General features: G+C 39.1%; 1 protein-coding gene and 2 long non-coding RNA genes across 8 annotated transcripts in view; all 3 read left to right on the forward strand.

Annotated features, from left to right (window-relative positions):
- LOC105100557 (uncharacterized) overlaps positions 1 to 5,898 on the forward strand; it is an 81,608-nt gene extending 75,710 nt beyond the window's left edge. Inside the window, exons 9-10 of the long non-coding RNA XR_010383470.1 lie at positions 366 to 546; positions 4,935 to 5,898. This is a non-coding gene — a long non-coding RNA (uncharacterized LOC105100557). The remainder of the gene's footprint in view (positions 1 to 365; positions 547 to 4,934) is intronic.
- Positions 5,899 to 5,965: 67 nt separating this feature from the next.
- Positions 5,966 to 9,110, forward strand: LOC135322601 (uncharacterized). Its single transcript, XR_010383255.1, has 3 exons — positions 5,966 to 6,863; positions 6,961 to 7,045; positions 7,929 to 9,110. It is a non-coding gene; the product is annotated as an uncharacterized LOC135322601 (long non-coding RNA).
- Positions 9,111 to 12,324: 3,214 nt separating this feature from the next.
- The window catches only part of DEUP1 (deuterosome assembly protein 1), an 89,951-nt gene continuing 89,656 nt past the window's right edge, over positions 12,325 to 12,619 (forward strand). For all 6 annotated transcript variants that reach the window (XM_064492807.1, XM_064492809.1, XM_031460544.2 and 3 more), the window contains exon 1: positions 12,325 to 12,414. The gene's annotated coding sequence lies outside the window, so the exon portion shown is untranslated. The remainder of the gene's footprint in view (positions 12,415 to 12,619) is intronic.

Raw genomic sequence — 12,619 nt, forward strand, 5'->3', positions numbered from 1 at the left:
TGATGGATGTAATACAGGGATGTAATTATCCCTTAAGATAACTATCATTTTTTTGTTTGTTTTCCTGCTTCCTACGTTGTTTCGTCTGTTTTACCTTTTTCTATTTGTTTTGGTCTCTCTGATGTTAAAAGTTTCCCCCAAATCTCTCATCATTCTTATTTTGGCTCATATTTCAGAAAGAAGCCTTAAAATTGTGAGAGAGAGTAGGACTTATTAAAGACTAGGCTTCGCTGAAGGATAATTGAGTAGAACACAGCCATTTCATTAGATGTCTCCCAAGTGTCAAATTTGTTTTTCTCATTTTCTTCTTTGGCTGATCACTTTCCTCAGAGAGGAATCCTCCAACCTCCTGCCTTTAAATACAGCTGCCTGCACTATTTACAATAGCCAAGATGTGGAATCAGCCTAAATGTCCATCAACAGATGACTGGATAAAGAAGATGTGGTAATACTTATACAATGGAATACTCTTCAGCCATAAAAACCAACAACATAATGCCATTTGCAGCAACATGGATGTTCCTGGAGAATCTCATTCTAAGTGAAGTAAGCCAGACAGAGAAAGAAAAATACCATATGAGATCGCTCATATGTGGAATCTATAAATAAATAAATAAATAAATAAATAAATAAATAAATAAATAAATAAATAAATAAATACAAAACAGAAACAGACTCACAAAGAATACAAACTTGTGGTTGCCAAGGGCGCAGAGGGTGGGAAGGGACAGATTGGGATTTCAAAATGTAGAATAGATAAACAAGATTATACTGTTATACTGTATAGCACAGGGAAATATATACAAGATCTTGTAGCTCACAGTGAAAAAAATGTGACAATGAATATATATATGTTCATGTATAACTGAAAAATTGTGCTCTACACTAGGATTTGACACAACATTGTAAACTGACTATAACTCAATAAAAAATGTTAAAAAAAATAAATAAATACAGCTGCCAGCATCCTAAGAGCTGAGCCATGGTGGAGGTTATTTGGAATAGAGGCTTTCATTCAGTTCCTCAGTACAGTACTCTGTCCTTCTCTTTGCCAAATAAATGCCCTAAGTCCAGAGGCTTCTGTTTTGACATTTCCAGAGAGTAAATCTCTAATTTTTTTCCATATTCAGGAAGAGGCAGTTACCCAGCTGGGGAGTGGTACAGAGGAAAGGGTCTGGGTGCACCTTGTGTAGCTGTTCAACCAACACTCTTGTTTTGCTCTCTACCTATTCCTTTACATTTTGATGAACTTGGTGGATTCAATTCCAGAGGTTTCTTTTTGAAAATCTCTCACATGAGTTGACATACTTCTTAGCTTTGGCCCTTGTAGACTTAGATTTCAGCTTCCCCTGGTCTACGAAGTCAGTCACCACTCACCCGTTAGCTTTCCAGCTGCAAGAATTACACCTGTCTTCTTTCGTGTTCTCTCTCCTCCTGTCCCCTTCCCTTTCTCTCTCCCCCTTCTCTCTCTCATTCTCTTTCTCATTAAATCCCTCTCTCTTTCTCCTGTTTTCTCTCCATCTCTATCACCTCTCTTCTTCTCCCTCAATGTGTGTGTGTGTGATGTGGTGTGGTGTGGTGTTGTGTGGTGTGGTGTAGGGTGTGTCTATCTCATCCTTTATTGACATTGTAGTGGAATTTCAGGAAAGAACAGTAGGGAAGGTATATTTGAATCTGCTGTATTTCTGTGTTAGTCAGAAATCCCTTGTATATGTTCCTTCTTTTTTTAAATATATTTTTATCGAAGTATAGTTAGTTTACAATGTTGTGTCAATTTCTGGTGTACAGCATAATGCTTCAGTCATATATGAACATACGTATATTCATCTTCATATTCTTTTTCACCATAAGTTACTACAAGATATTGAATATAGTTCCCTGTGCTGTACAGTATAAACTTGTTGTTTATCTATTTTACATATAGTCGTTAGTATCTGCAAATCTCAAACTCCCAATTAATCCCTTCCCACCCTTCTCCCCCTGGTAACCATAAGTTTGTTTCCTGTCTATGAGTCTGTATGTATTCTTTCTTAAAATCTTGTCCACACTTACCCTGTGATTCAATAGATAGAATTGAAATTATGTTTTTCACAACTTATATGGCTGCTTTTATCCACTTTCAACAAATCAGATCTTCAGTGCGTAAGGCCTCATCTCTGTTCTCTTCTGATCTCATTTCAATGTTTACAACTGAAAATTAAACTTCTCCCTGTTATGCAGACTTGCTACCTTCTAATTATATAAGCAACACTTGTTTATTTTAGCAAGTTTGGAAACACAGAAAAACACAAAGAAGTAAAAAAACACCATTTATAATTCAGTTTTTTGACATAATATGTACAACTCACTCCTCTTCTGTCCCATTGGGCTCATTCCCCACCACCTACCACACCTCTGTAAGCATTATCAACATTTCAATCTGTAGGCATCTAGTAATTTTTATGCTTATACCTACGTATGCAAGGTTAGATTTGTTTCTCCCAAAATACAAAATCATGCCATACATATCATTATAAAACTTGCTCCATTATTTCTTACTTAATGATATATCAACAATACTTTTTGAACTTAGTTTTTTTTTAACATACATCATTATTTTTAATGGGTATCGAGGTGGTTTTGAAATACATTCATAAAACAAAGGAAGTCTACTAATTCTTGATATTCCTTTCCAAAAACTAGAACCTAATTCCCCTCTCCGGAAGTGACAGTGTGTGTGACTCCCTAGACAAGATCATAAAAGACATTGCAGCTTCCTCTTTTCTTTCTCTGTCAGATCACTCACTGCATGAGAAGCCAGTTCTGTGTCATGAGGACAGCAGCTCCAAAGAAAGGCCTATGTGGACATAGGAACATAGGTCCCATGCCAACAGCCAGTGAGGAACTGTGGCCCTCTGCCAATACACATTTGAGTGGCCCATCTTGGTAGGGGGGTCCTCCAGCCCCATTCAAGCCGTTAAGTGAGTGCAGTCCTGACTGACACATTGACTGTAATCTCATGAGAGCCCCTGAGCCAAAACCACTGAGTGAAGTTGCTTCCTGATTCTTGACCCATAGCAACTGTGATATAATAAATGGGTGTCATCAGCTATACTTTGGAGTCATTTGTTACATAGCAGTAGATAACTGATGCTGATTTTGATACCTGGAAGTTGGGTGTTATCATCATAAGTATCTAAAAATGTGGAAATGGCTTTGGAACTGGGTAGTGGCCAAAGTCTGTAAGGGCTTGGAGGAAGAGTGTCCGAAAGTGTTAAGAGAAGCCTGATTACCTTCGGGAGGCTGTGGGAAGGACTTAAAGGAAAGGGAGGGAAAGCTTTAGGGAAACTGGAGAAAAGGGTATCCATGTTATGCAGTGGCAGAAAGTTTAGGAATGCTGTCCCCTGTGGTCGTATGGAAAGTAGGAAAATGTACCTAATGAGCTGAGTGATCTAGCTAAGGACACCTCCAGGTGAAGTGCTGAAGGTGCCACCCGGTTTCTTCTTGCTGTTTATAATAAACTGTGAGAGGAAAGAGAGAAACCAATGGAAGGATTGTTGAACATGAAGAAGCCAGAACTGGATGGTTTTAAAATTCCCAGCCTTTCCAGATGGCATCCAAGCTAAAATTAACAAATGGCTTTCCAGCAATAATCCATTCCAGGCCACTGCCAAGAAAACATGGTTTAGAGATGAGGCTAAGAGTGACATGGTTTAGAGATGAGGCTAAGAGTGTACCTATAAAATGCCTTGCTTATGACCTCAGAAAGATCTAAGATGGTACCCCCAGGAACTGTTCAAACAACAGAGTTTTGAGGACGCTTAAGGCTATTATCCTGCCATAGTTCAGCAGAAGCCCAAGGTAGGGGAGAATTTACCTTGAAGAGATTTTTGAGTGTGGGTTTTGTCTAATGAAGTGAATCCTGATAAGATTCATAGGAGACCCCCAAAGTTTGTAAGAAGAATTATAATTACAGAAATACCACCAGCTTAGGCTGAAGGAGACAGAGATAGGACACAATGAAAGGAGGCATTTGGAATGCCAAAATTTTGCTCAGAAAACTACACAGCTCCAAACTAGGCCAACTTTGAGGGAAAAGAAAGAATGAATCAGAAAAGGGAACCAGGAATGCAGAGGGTGAAGCCGAGCCATGGACACTCATTCCTGGGGAGGAGTAGAACTGAGTTTGAATCAAGAAACTTCTTACATGTGGCCAAGTAGATTTCAGAATTGCTATAGAACAGTGATGGCTTTGGGTCTCCCATTTTTTAAATCTTTTTGAACAAAAATGTCTAGAGTGGTTATCCTGTGCCTGACCTGTATGTATACAAGTTATTCCCTCATGTGTGTGTGTATAGATAGATGGATGGATGGATAGATAGATAGATAGATAGATAGATAGATAGATAGATAGATAGATAGGCAGACAGACAGACACATCGATACATACATAGATAGAACTTGTCTCTTTAGCTCACAGGGCTTGAGACCTAAGGAACCATACTCAAGGAGTTACACTTAAGGAATGACTCCTGAGAAGCCTCAGCCTCACCTGGATCTGATTAAGTTGACATGTTTCTGGACTGATGCTTACATGGATGAAACTTGGGGTTGGTGGGGAGGGTGTTGGAAGGGGATGAATATATTTTGTATGTGAACGTAATTTTAATCTGTGGCCAGAGGACAAATTGGAATAGTTTTAATATATGTCCACAAATCATTCAACACCCTTCGCTCCAAAAAAAGAAAGAAAGAAAGAAAGAAAGAAAGAAAGAAAGAAAGAAAGAAAGAAAGAAAGAAAGAAAGAAAGAAAGAAGCCTAATTAACTTTCCCTTGGGCTTAGACTGGACTTGGTGACTTGGTGCTAATGAATAAAATATTATAGAAATGATAATGTGTGACTTCCAAGAATAGGTCATAAATGTCATTACAGCATCCTTCTTGCTCTCTCTTAGATCATGTCTCTGGGAGAAGACAGCTGCCATGTCATGAGGATGCTCAAGCAGCAACTTGGAAAGGTTCATGTGGTCCAGACAGAAAGGGACTGAGGGCCTCTGCCAACAGACATGTGCGTGAGCCATCTTGGAAGCAGATCTTCCAGTCCCAGTCAAGCTTTCAAAGACTGCAGTCCTGGCCAACATCTTGGCTATAAATTCATGAGAGACGCTGAACCAGAACCACCCCCACCAGCTAAGCCAAAACCAAATTCATAACCCTTAAAGAAATGTGAGATAATAGATATTTGTTGTTTTCAACTGCTAATTTTGAGGATGTTATCCAGCAATAATACATAATGAATATAGGCAGATGCTATCCTGTTGTTCTCCCCCTTCCTTTTTCACGATTATCAGCAGTATTGCAACAAAACCTCTTTGTACATCTGTGTTTATGTCCTCAAGATATTATTTCTGTGGGATAAATTCTTAAAATCGGAATTTATGGCTTGCACATATTAAATTTAGGTAGAAATTGCCTCCCCTCCAAAATTGTAACAGTCTATTCTCTCCCAAACAGTCGATGAGAGTGCCTCTATATCTTTGCTAATTTTAAATGTTGTCTGTCTTTCTAATTTTTCTCAGTCTTATCTGATATTTTTGTTAGTTTGTATTCTTTAACTCTTGGTGAAGATAAGCATGTTTTTGTATGTTTATGATTTTAAAAAATCACCTCGCTTATTTCAGATGAAATTTTCTTTGCATGCTCCTACCCCTTGCTCTTCCACACTGCTTGCCATATAGTTCACATTACATAAATGTGCTGTTTTCAAATGGATGAATGATAGACTAGGAAATGCAATGCAGATGTGCAGAAAGTCTTCATTTAACTCCATGGGATTGGCTTTTAATTGGAAAAAAAATATCTTAGCAACCAATTAATTTAATTATCTTTCCTTTACCCTTTATCAATATTTAATTATCATCCAGGTGTTCTCTAAGATCTTCATTTTATAACTTGTTCAGGTTAATTTGTTTCTAAAAGTGGCCATACACTTTTTCTCTCTGAATATTTTAACCATAGCAGATTAGTTATATAACAAATAACTATAATGATAGTAACAACAATATGATGATGCTAATTCCAACCATTCTTGGGTACTTACTGCATGACAAGTACATTATATACATACATCACTGACCTAATTTAATATTTATTACAGCCCTGTAACAATTGTTATTTCCCACCATAGAACTGAGGAAACGAATATTCAAGGAGATTAAATAAATTAGCCACAATCATATAGCTACTAAATGATACAATTGGGATTCAGGCTCTTGTCTGTCTGAATTCGAAGCTCATATTCTTTCTATAATGCTCAGCTGATTTTCTCAGAAATAAATCATTTGTATAGTTGTACTGTCATGTTGTTATGTTCAAAGAAAAACGAGGGTTCAAGCAAAGAATTCCAGAGTTTTATTTTTATTTTTTACTGAAGTATAGTTGATGTACAATGTTAAATTCTACAATTTTAAATGATGAACATTGAAATTATATTTTTTCCTGCCTGGAGGGCACTGCTTACTGCTATTGATTGTTTTTGCAGAAGAATGAGCATTTTCCTTTCCTTCATTGTTAACAAACTTAATTCAGCCATCAGTGGGTAAGTGACTCAGGCCCAGTTAAAGTGAGAGATGCAATTGGAACGTTTCACAATGAAAAGAGAAAAAAAGAAAACGTGGTCTCTTTTCACAATGATCCTCAGTCCCTACCATCTAAAGAGATATGTCAAGCGGAGATAATTATTCCAGTGAGTTCAGAGATAGGATTGCATAATGAATTTCAACACAACACCATGATAATGAAGTGAATGCCTTCTGTACAAAGCAACTGGCGAACTCTCAGAGATAATTTGGGTTTCTGGATGTTGAGGTTACCATAGACTGAAGGTGAGTATACTTTTCAGGTGACATCCCAAAATGTTCCAGCAAAATGATGTAAATTTATAGACGATCACTCCCTAAATTGTCAAAATTTGTTTTCTAGCAAGCCTTCTGTAGAATCAAGCACTGTGGAGTACGAGTAGGTGGTGGTAAGCACTGCGTGAGGACACTAAGAACTAGATTTCATGGTATATATATTTCTCTGCTCCCTTTTCTGAAACATATCTAAGAGGTTTCATAATTTTAGTCCAAGGAAAAGAAAAGAGAAAAATGCTTTGGTTTTCTTTCTTTTCCTGTCGAATGTGGCAAACTCCCATTGCCTCAATGCTGAACTCGGATACCTCTTGGAATAGCGTTTTATTATAGGCATAACAACTCACATTCAGTGGCAACAGTGACCACGCTAACATGCTTTATACCGGGAACAAAAAGAGGCATAATGGTGGCAATGCGATGAGTAGTCTTGCAACACAAACCTAAGAAATGACGGTCCTGAGAGTCATTTTTCTTCAACCTGTGTTTTGTTCCACATGATCACTGAAGGGTGACACTAAAATGGATAAAACACTGGTATCTCTCTAAAACAGGTGCTGTGGTCTCTCAGGGTGATGACAGAATGCTTATTCATTAAAATTTGTTTGAAGTACTTCTTCCTGTATCTCTATCTCAGTTTTATTCAACCAGCTGCACATTAACCACTGTTTATAGGATAACCAGGAAACATGACACACACAGATGCACAGAAAGCAATTCTCAGTTCATAGAAGTCACTTCAATAAAATTAAATAACAACAAAATAACAGATATTTTCAATCTTTTCTTTTATTCCTTTAAATATATTATCCGTATTTTTATAATCTTTGTCTGATTCCCGTATCTAAAGCTTCTGTGGTTCTGTTTCTGTGGCTTGTACTTTCTACTGGTTTTCCCTGATGGTGTCTTGTTTTCTGGTCCTAGATTATATTTGAGTGTGTTCTTATCGTTGTATTTGACAAATTATTCTTAGGAAGAATTTGAGGCCTAGAATGATTTTATTCTTCACCAGAGAAAATTTTTGCTTGTTTCTTCCAGGTGTCTTAATTCTAATGAACCAGTCCTCATCCATGATCAAAGGTTGAGATTGTCCTGAATTACTTAGGTGATCCAAAGCTGGGCTGCAAATTGGTGAGAGAACTGACTTATTTCCACTTCACCGTCTTCCTGAAGGCAAAGCTCTTTGGGGTTCCAGCTTAAAAGCAGAGGGTGTCATTGACTCCTTATCGGAGGCGAGCCCAAGCTTTGTTTTTTGGCCCCTTTGCTTCACGGGACTACCAGAACTGCTGCTTAGTTTTGCGGTTATTCCTTCCAGAGCATCAAATGCCTTCCAAGCAAAAGCAGCATTGAGCCCTGGGCTAACTTCTCTGGATTCTCTTGCCTTTTCCTAGATTTTGACCCAATAACTTCTGACTATCATATTAACTCAGGACCTGAAAGGTTTTAACAGAGATGAGCTCTTGGAAAGAGCTGATGCTTGGTCCCACATTTGTTTTCCCCATTGGGAACCTTTCACTTCCGCGTTAACCCTGCCATGCCTGACTCCAGGAAATAATCTATTCCACCCAGATAACTTTAGCTCAAGACTGTACAAAGTCTTTGGTTCCTCTTAATATCCGAGAGAGGAAGACATTTTCAAAACCACAGAACCAAAACACTAAGGATCTCTAAGAAGGAAAAGTATAGGGAAGAAAATCATGATAGCTATTTTGCAAAGAATTGGGTTTTGTTTTCTGAAGCTAAAATGAGACGTGGTGTTCCTGATTCCCACCAGGAGAACTTGCTTCTGTGGCACCTGGGCCCCTGGCCAGCGAAGGCTCAGAGGTAAGGCCCTCCCATCAAGTCTGAATTTTCTTTGGGAAAGCTGCCCTGACTAGGAGAATTAACAGGACTATGAGCCATGGTTCAGTGAAAAGCCTTACTCGGCTGGCTAAGGGGACCAGGCGTGCGTTTTTCCTCAGACGTCCAATCCCTCTTGCAACCCAGACAAGGTTAATGAGGGTTTTGAGGGAAGAGGCTTTCATAACCTCTTTCAAATCAGACCCAAATTATTTAGAATCTCTCTCTCTGCATGACACTTCACACTTAATGAAGGGCTTCAGTTCCAGGCACCCTTATTCTAGGGCTGTGCTGTTCAGTATGGTAGCCACCAGACACGTGTGGCTATTGGGCACTTGAATATGGCTCTATGAGCTGACTGTGCTGGAAGTATAACCTACATACCAGAAAAATACCATATGAGATCGCTCATATGTGGAATCTAAAAAAAAAAAAATATATATATATATATATATATATATATATATATATATATATATATAAATAAATACAAAACAGAAAAAGACTCAAAGACATAGAATACAAACTTGTGGTTGCCAAGGGGGCTGGGGGTGGGAAGAGACAGACTGGGAATTCAAAATTGGTAGATACTGACAGGCAATGTGCAGAATAGATAAACAAGATTATACTGTATAGCACAGAGAAATATATACAAGATCTTGTGGTAGCTCACAGTGAAAAAAAAATGTGACAATGAATATATGTATGTTCATGTATAACTGAAAAATTGTGCTCTACACTGGAATTTGACACAACATTGTAAAATGACTATAACTCAATAAAAAAATGTAAAAAATAAATAACCTACACACCAGATTTCGAAGACTTATTATGGAAAAAAAAAGAATATAAAATATCTCAATTTTTTCGTACTGACTATATGTTGAAATAATGTTTTGTATATACTGGGTTAAATAAATATATTATTAAAATTAACTTCACCTGTTTGTTTTTAATTTTAAATTTGACTACTAGAATATTTTAAATTGCACGGTGGTGGTGTGCTTTATATTTCTATTGGGCAGTGCTGTCTCTAGGGTGGCCTTGGTTCTGAAGACTGAATCTCTTCTTCCTGAATGGTTATTTTCTCTTTAAAACTCCTTAAAGTTGTTTCCACTTAGAGCAGTAGCATGTTACAATAAGGGGAAAAAAAAACCTGGGTTCTAATCTCTATTTTTTTCATTAACTAGAAATGAAACTAGTTAAATCATTATAATTCTTTGGGTCTGAGTTTCTTTGTGTAAAATCAAGGGCTGGACTACGTCCCCTTAATGATTTCTTCCAATTCTATGGTAATTTCATTATTTGTAGTATTATTTAAATTTTTTTTCTAAAATACTTTCCATGCATAAGGTAGTCATAGCTTTTTATTGTAACATGTAATTTTTGAAACTTCTTTTGAAAATGATACAAAAATAAATATTTCCCTTGTTGATAAAAAGATAGACATCAAGCTAATTTATATAACCTTGTTATATATTGAAGTTGTATATTTGTTTTCTGTACTACTATGATAAATATTGGCATGAAAACTGTTTTGATAATGAAGGGTTTTCAATTTTTAAGGTTCAGTGCATGACTGATTATTATTTATTCTATATAATTGGTCCCTTAGCTTTTCTTCCACAGATCATTCTCGTTCCTCTCCTCATTCCTTTCAAAATGATTTCACCTGAAAAGATCTAATAACAGTTACATTTCAATTCAAGTCTTTGTAGTTCTTTCCTGATGGCGAGGAGTAACAGAAAGGCAGTGGTGGTGGGGCTCCTTGCACTTTAAGCCTTAAATCTCATCCTGAATGAAAACCTTTATTTGTATTAAATTAAATGGGGTATTTCTATTCTATATTGAAATTTTCTTAAAATCTGTCACAGTATGTAAATTCCCACATACTCATGCTTTGCAAGCCCCACTCACATCCATTCTTTCTCATGAAAATATGGCTTTAAATACATCTACTATTACCTATGTGAGATTCTGTCCGCTAAAGAAACCTACTCACCTTAATTTTTGAACAGAGTTTGAGGAACACTGGATTTGGAGTAAGACGATCTAGCTCTTATCTTAGTTGCACTTGAACTAGATGTATCCTCTAGGACAAGTTTTTTATTCTCTCTAAGCCTTAGGTTCCTAATCTGCTGAAAGGAGCTATACTAACACCTGTTACACTGTGTCACGTGGTACATTTGAGCCTATAAGGAAATAACGAACGTTAAAGTACTTACCGATGGTAAAGAGTTACATGTTGTGAGTGATATTGGGCATCCTGAAACTCCATTAAATTTCATTCCTAGTTCCATTTTCCTCTTACTTGGGTCAGAATAAATACATTGATCCATTCAGTTTTAGAAAAGAATAGAGACTATGAGGTTTACAGAATAATGGAAGTCTCAAGTTAAGATAAAATGATCACTCTTGGCAATCATGAGAGCTATGAAACACTTAGAACTAGTACTAAGTTAATTTACACAATTCATCTATGAAACTCATTTGTCAAGAAACAGCGAATGGTTTTTTGAAATTCAGGTGGAATTTGGATGGAGGGATTGGGATATTAAATTGATAGCCATATTAAAGTAGCAAATTAATGTTAACGTTATGAAAGTGGAGTGCAAATAAAAGATTTTTAAGAATTAATCGACTGAATGTATTGGGAAGGAATTCTGTCCCTAAAATAGATGCTGGAATATTTTCCAAACACAAAACTCGAGTGCTTAAAAATATCACTCAGTAAGAAGAAAAAAATGTGTATATGTGGGTGTGTACTACAAGTATATACGTATATATTCTTTCCAATCATTTCTTTAAAATAGGGACGTAAGACAGAGCTTGTCATCAATTATTCTTGGAATTTCGTGAAAAATAGAATTTGGAATCAGTCTCTCTGAGTTCCGTCCACGTTCCTCTTCTTATGAGCTAGTTCCTTCTTCGTGAAAGGGAGGCAATCCTGTCTGCTCCGTCTAACTCACAGAGTTGTTCTACGGGTGTTCTCAATGCGCTGAGTGGGAACGACAGGTATCTCGCTGCTGTTATACCGACCAGAGTAGCAATGCAGTTAAAAAAAAAAAATCCATCTCTTCCCAGCAGAAGACACTTTGGTGAATAGAAAGGCAGCTCTCTCTACCCTATTTCTTTTTATGTTTCAAACGTGGGTAAGAGGGGAGAAAGGCCAAAATGATTTAAGAAAATTGCATTCAGAACCCTCTCCGCAGCTACACTTGGTTCTGGCGTTATTTCGCTCATTCATTCATTCGACAAATACTCACATCAATCCCCGGACACTTTGCAAGGCAGTGGGAGCCACAAGGAGAGGACCCCGAATGTGGTCTTGGGGAACCCTCGGTCTAGTGAGCAGACACTAGGCGCACAACAGCGGGACGGTGAGGACCTGGGAAGCCTCTCGAGGCCGCCCCGCCCCGCCCCGCCCCGCCCATCCCCCACCCGACCCCGGCGGCGGCGAGTTCCGCCGCGTCTCCGTGGCAACCGGCGGCGGCGCGACGGCCGGCCGCGGGCGGGGAGGGAGAGGCCGTAACCGCCTCGGAGGCCGCGCGGCGGGCGGGCCCTGGCGGCGGGAGCGCGGCGGCGGCGGGTGGCGGGGCCCCTCGGGGCGGGCCAGGCTGGCGGTGACCCCGGCGTTCCTACTCCCGGGGCCTCAGACCTCTCGGGATAGCGCGGCGCAGCGCAGGTAATCCGCCCCGGCCTCCCCGGAGCCGCCCCGCCCTGGGCCTCTCCCTCGCCCTTCAGCCGGGTGTGCCCGAGAGGGGAGGGGACCCCAACACACCTGCTGGTCCGCGGAGGCTGGCCCTGGACCCCGCGCGGGGTCGGCGGGGGGCCCGGGGCGCGGGGCGCGCGGAGGGTGGAGAGAGGCCCCTACGGACCTTGCAGAATCC

This window comes from Camelus dromedarius, chromosome 12 (assembly GCF_036321535.1).
Source record: "Camelus dromedarius isolate mCamDro1 chromosome 12, mCamDro1.pat, whole genome shotgun sequence".
NCBI lineage: Eukaryota > Metazoa > Chordata > Mammalia > Artiodactyla > Camelidae > Camelus > Camelus dromedarius.